Source organism: Telopea speciosissima, chromosome 4 (assembly GCF_018873765.1).
Source record: "Telopea speciosissima isolate NSW1024214 ecotype Mountain lineage chromosome 4, Tspe_v1, whole genome shotgun sequence".
Taxonomy (NCBI): Eukaryota; Viridiplantae; Streptophyta; class Magnoliopsida; order Proteales; family Proteaceae; genus Telopea; species Telopea speciosissima.
Window position 1 is genome coordinate 67,466,894 of NC_057919.1, and position 6,787 is coordinate 67,473,680.

The window sequence follows — 6,787 nt, forward strand, 5'->3', positions numbered from 1 at the left end:
CCCCCTCCTTCAACACAAATTGAAGGGCATCAAAAGAAGACAGACTTCCAATGAGGAAGACGATGGTCTAGCTACAGAAAGTCAGAGAACAGACAAGAGATGTGTTCCGCTCGCTTCAGCGGTGATTTTCGCTATCTGTCATTCGTTAACAATTAGGGCAAATATTGTCTTAACTCACATTTGGTTCACGCCTTTTTCATCTCCTTATTTTTCTGTTCCAAAGCATTAATTATTATAATTTCAATATTTAAAACCCTAACTTGGTGTGGCTCTGTCGTATTTTGCTTTTATGATCAATCAATCTATCGTTAGTTCTCTCTGTATTGTTGTTTAGTTTCATCGATTTACCGTCCTAGGGTTTTGCTTCTGAATCCAACTCAGTCTTCGCTAATTCCATTTCAGTTTAATTTGATATTTAGGGTTTTCACTCAATTGACAGGGTTTGATTTTACTGGATACAAGCTCTGATTCATGCTTCATTTTGCAGCACGAAGATAACGTTATGTTGGTCCCTCATTCGGCTTCTGCAGATGGTCCCCAGCCAATGGAAGGTGATACTTTTAGTTTTTTTTTTTTTTTTTTTTTTGTTTGAGCTTGAGTTGTGAATTTTGTGACATATTATTTGTAGGTCTCTTGGATTTGGTTAGCTTGATTCGTTGGACATTGACCAAATTTGTTTTTTTTTATAATGATTTGGGAGTTACAGTTGCCTCCTTAGGCACAGTGACGGTTTCAATGTTTTCTCTTTTCTTATTACTTTGCTACCTATTAGTAGTTGCGCAAGCGGGGACTGCCAGTATGGTTGAGAAGCCAACCTCCACAATCTTTGAGTTATATCCAGGAAATCATCGTCTTACACAGATAAGGGTAAATATATGCACCATGGCTTTTTGAATCATTGATTTTCTAACCAGAGGTAGATTGGTGAACCACTTGCTTCTCTTACTAAAGTAGTTGTTTCGTACCATTAGGTTGCACTTGATGAGGATCTCATTGAGCAGATTGGGAGGAATATTTATTTTGATCTTGTGGATCATGATAAAGTCATGTACTTCCGCGTTGACCAAGATAAACCTTTTATCTTTTTCAAGGTACACAATAAGTTTTTGCATTGCATCTCATTAAGTTTAGCCTCTAGGGACAAGGCTTTGTTGAGGTAAGTTGATATACTGGTTCTTGTTGAAATAATTTTTGGGGACTTATTTTCTATTTCCACATAAAGTGGTTCTCGACGTGTGCAGTTGACATATTACTTAAGTGAGTTGATGTAAAAAGAGGCAAATTGCCGATGTAATATATATAGTTTTTCTTTCCTCATGTGGAAGGGGTGTGGATGAGCAAATATGCTATCTTGCATTTCAAAATGCAATATTATATGCATTAGGGAAAATTACACTCCCCTCTCCTGTACTTTGCTTGAAAGGCACTCCCCTCCCCCTTGCATATTGACTAATGGCACTCCCCTCCCCTAAAATGCACAAATTCTATCAACGATACCCATATTGGCTGATAGTGTTAGAATTGCAATAAAAAGGACAATATTACCCTCATCTCTAAGCTCATACCCTTCTTTCTTTCTTCTTCCTCCTGAAACTGCCATTGCGACTCTTTGGCAAGGACCTGCAACTCGTATTCTCTCACCTCTAGAAGGAGAACTCCCCCCTTGGAATTAACCACAGCTCCTGAAAAAAATTCAATTTTTAGTCTCTTGAGGATGATGAGTATTTTTTTGTGGCGTGATGAATGATCTTCGGAAGCTCGTAATCACAATGAGCAGCTGGATTTTCTGAGAAACAACGATATGTTGAGGAACAAAGATATTGAAGGAAAGGAAGAAAGAATAATAGAGATGATTTGGAAAACGAGTATCAGTTGATTCCCAAAATCACTTCCTGCTTCACCAGGTCTTTGAAAATAGCCCAAGATTTCTTTTTTTTTTTCATTAATTGATCGCTTTCTGGAAGCAGAAACAGGAAATCAAAATTTCAGAATAGAGAGAGGATTTACAGATGGTGAAAGTGGAACTATTGTTCAAATCTGGTTTTGGAAAAAAAAAAAAACTCCATTAATGTGTTTAGTTAGAACTCAGTGAAGAGAAAATCTCTGGAGCTGCTAGTAGAGAAACATAGATACGGTGTGATCCAAGAATGGATAAAGTTAAGCGAGTTTCTTTGGTGTTCTCACGGAGGCATTTGCTGCTCTTGTTGCTTACATTGAATTTGAGTTTAATCACTAGATTTATATACGAGCGAGGAATCCAACTAGACACTGATCATCGAAGACTTCATCAAGAACTTTATTTCCAAAAGGAGATCAACAGTCTTTGTGTCGTGGTTTCGGGATGAGATAATGCGAGAGACCCTCCAACATGAGCGGCAGGAAAAAAGATAAAAAGTGAACCAACTTGATATTTTTGTTGGAGGAGCAGCAGGAGGTCACCGCCGGAGAAGAGAGAGAGAATGGTAGGAATGGGTAAAGTTGCTTCACCAGTAATGCCTGTATAGGAATTTGGAACTGGGTTGTAGTGTTTAGGGTATAAAAAAAATCAGAGGAGTAATGAATTTTGGATTGGTTAAAGAAGATTGGAGATGGAGATGAGGGCTCAGTTTCGTATGGATAAAGATGGGTTTACAGGTTTAGGGTATTAAAGAAGAAGAAAAAGAAAAGAAACAGAGGGGAAGAAGAGGGTTCGGTTGACGGCAGCCATGGAGTATTAAGGTTTGCGCTGGGTTTTCAGATTAGAGAACGGAGAAGATGAGGACTTCTTCCTTATCTCACTGATGTAGTCCTAGGTAGGAACAGTCCCACTAGGATCCAGGGTAATAGGATCACCTAACAAGGCTGGCCGATTGGGACAGCTTAGGCTAATTAGGGTTAGGATTAGGGATATGAGCTAGAGTTCTATTTAGTAATGGTGTGCAGGTCAAAAAGAAGCTAATGGTATAGGTTTTAAATCGGTTTAAACAAAAAAAATTAAAATTCTGAAATTCCAGGGTTAAGGGTTTCGGGTTTTGGGAATGAAGGGGATGATGAGATTTAGGGTTTTTAGGTGGAATTAGGTCAAGGGGTTTTGGTCGAGTGTCACTGGTATGGAGAGGGTGGTTCGGTTGAAATTTGGTGTGGTTTGGATGGTAGGTTAGATCTAGACAGATTTTAGAGGTTTTAGGGTTTAATGGGGAAGAGGGGGATTAGGGTTTAGCTGTGGGAATGGGGGCAGAATGGGGATCGAGTGAAGGAGATGGCCTGCTGGAACTATGGTTTAAAATTGGAACAGATCTGATGGTGGGAAGGGGCTGGACAGGATAACTAGGGTTTAAAATAATTAAGGTCTAAGGGGGATCGATCAGGGTTAGGTTGGATGGAGAAGAAGAAGAAGGAAACTTGCAGAAACTGAAAACACTTACTGGATTTGCAGATCTGCAACAATAGTAGCTTGGAGAAACTTGGTTGAAGAAGAAGGACCTCCCGATCTGCAAGATGCAAGGAGTCGCTGGAATCCACCAGCCATCACCCTTGATATGACTCACAAGATAGTCTTTGAAGAGAGAAGCAGCAGCAGCAGCGAAGGCCAACAACCAAAAGCTCGATTTTTTTAAAACATGAATAGGTGGGGGAGCCTTCCCACGATTTCTTATTAATAATAAGGCCATAGGCCAAAACATAATACAACTCTAACTCTCCTTCCTCAATCGTGGATGGGAGTAGTTAGATTAAAACAACTTAAACTTAAAAGGAAAAGACTCATCTACCCCTAATGACTTAAGACAACTTAAAACAACTTAAATAAAAGAAAATTCCCTACTAGCCATTAGGATATAAGAACCTATTAGCCAATAGGAGCAATTCACTTAAATTAGACCAATTGAACCAATTGGATGCAACCAATTTAGACCGGTTCAATTAAAAACACCAAATAAAAACTAAGTATAGAGCTGAAATAACTAAACTAAGGCTCCTACTAAAACCCTAGGCTTAGGGTGGCTTCTTCAATTCGAGGAGGCTAGGGTCTGCATCACTCACTTAGTTCTCTTATTATTAGGGAGGGCAATCTTGGAATATCACACTATATAAAGGTATTTTGGGATTTAAATGAATATTTAAAGGCCGATGTCATCACTTAACAATGTTCCTGTCACGGATTGGGAATGGTTGATAGAATCTTTCCATTTTAGGGGAGGGGGGGTCATTAGTTAATATGCAGGGGAGGGGAGGGAAGGGGAGGGGAGTGTACGTGTCCCTACGCTTTAAATATAGTATAGTTTCTTTATCTTTCCTTCATGGATGGGATTTTTAGATTTTTGGTGGTTCTTTCAATCTTAGTGTGGTAGTAGTTGTCACGGTGTCAAGGCGAACGTAAACGTTGGAGGAAGGAATAAATGAAGGCAACACCATCAATCGACAAGGGATCACCTAGGGGACGATGGCGCCCTTCCAACAAAGGTTGCCTGGACGCCTAGGCGTCGCCTTGACAACTATGTTTTAGAAATCCATTCTTTCATGCATTCTTAAGCCATATACAGTTTTTGCTTATATATTTTATGATCTAATGCCAATTATCAATGGTTTGGGTTGTAGAGTTGGACTGTTGGGGTTGTATCTTAATGTAGTCCTAGATTGGTAGGAGACCAACTAGGAGCCTGTTCAATCAGGATCTGATCTGAATAGGTAGTCTGAATAGGTCAAAATAGGGTTTTAGGTCAAAATTTGGGTTAGGGTTAGGGTTTGAGGTGTTGGTTATGCTAGGCAGGTTTAGGGGAGTCTAACAGTGAAAGTCCTGAGATGTTTTGATGGGCGGAAGTGTGTAAACTTAATTGGCCGCAAGGTTAGGTTTACAGGTTTTTGGAAAGTGGAGATTGAAGATCTAGGGTTTATGATAACAGGAATTCAGGTGGTTGAATGGGCTTAATATTTAGGTTGAGTGTGGGTAGCGCGGAGGGGAATATTTGCTGAAAGTTGTGGCTGAATCAGATGGTTAAATTTGTAGTTATGGAGGTTTCCTAGTAGAGATAGGAGAGAGGGGGTAAAAGTGTAATTTTAGACATTCAACTGGGTGGATGGTAATGAAACATGGATCGAGTCTCTCTTAGGGTTTGAGGAAGATTCGATCAGAATTTTAGCAGGTTCTAACGATTAGATTTGGCTGGGCAGAATTCTCAAAAAAGCACCTTGCATATGACCTTCTAGAAGGGAAGAAGAATAGTTGCAGGTTTTCAGTTCTAGACTTGTGGATGAAGAACAGATTGGATCAGATTTGGGGTGATGTTATAGATTTGAACAATGCTTGATGATGTAGAATCACTCTTGGAATCAGAACTTGAATGTAGAACTTGACCGTAACAGCAATAGAGAAAACAAATAACCGTTTCAAACACCCGAGCTTGGTGGAGGGTCGGTAGGGAAGAGAATAGTTGTAGGGGAAGGGGAAGGAGATTTTGCACAATCACACATGCTCAGAGTAAAACTCAAAATTCTATTCAATTCACTGTGCCTATTGTTGGGTTACATGCAAGTATTTAAAGAAGAAAATAACATTACTCCTACTTAAACTACGAAACTAAAATAAACTCTAACTCCTACATTCTCAACTCAAAATAAAAGACTGAAGTAAATAAACTACTAAATAACTAAACTAATTACAACCCTTGTTGGACCGGTTCTGTTTGAGTTTGGGTCTCCAAATCCTTTCATGTTGGTCCAACCAGCCAAGTGATACTGCATCAATTTTCCTCCTTTGAAACGTGCTCGACTCCGTCGAGTTTGGAAAAGGACCAAGGTGGCCATCCGAAGGAATACGCTGGAGGAGGAATGGTCTCTCTTCTTTTTTGAGTTTAATTTTAGGGAGATCCTTAGCAGGAAGAGGCTTCATGGTTTTGTTGCCGTGCTTGAAGGAGTTAGTATTCGCATACCCGCAATGTTGTGCCTTCTTATCAAACAACCACGGCCGACCATTAAGAATATGACATACCTTAAAGGGGAGGACGTCACATTGTACTGTATCCAAAAATTCACCAATAGAGTAGGTGAGTAAGCACTTATTTGTAACCTTGAGATTAGTGTTGTTCACCCATGCAATTTTGTAGGTGTTGGGTGTGGTTGTCTGCAATCCTAGTTTACGAACAACTTCTTCAAGACGACATTAGTGCAAGTACCTCCATCAATCACCAAACTACATAACTGGTCGTTGCACTTCACACGGGTTTGAAAGATACTACTGCGGTGCCAATCTTCATCCTCAGTAACTTTATGAGTGATCAAAACAGGACGAAGAACATAACAAGGATATCGCTCCTCATCATTGTTATTGGTGTTAACTTCACCTGGTCCAAGTTCTAGCGATAAATCAACTGTTTCAGCACCAAGGTTCTTTTCTGTAACATTAGGGATAAAATGATCCTTATCAATATAAGCCACCAAACGGTTGGGACATTGAGCAGTGAAATGTTCGTATCCTTTGCATGTAAAACCCTTAATGGCAGCCTTTGGCATTAGAGAAGAGTTGTCGAAACAAGCCAAGACGGAGAATATGGTTGGGTAGGGCATGAAGATGCCTTGTCAGAATCACGCCGAGGTGGAGAATAAGGCCGATTAGGCCGTGAAGATGCCATAGATGAACCAGTAGCCTGTGGTTTGCTAAATGACTTTTCTTGGGGGAAAGACTGCTGTTGATTGTAATTGTTACCCCTAGGAAAAGTTTCTGGAAAATTCCTTCGATTGTATGGTCGTTTCAGATTTTCCTCCACCTGATATGCAACCTGTACAACATCTTCCATTGTAGGCAAGCAACTGG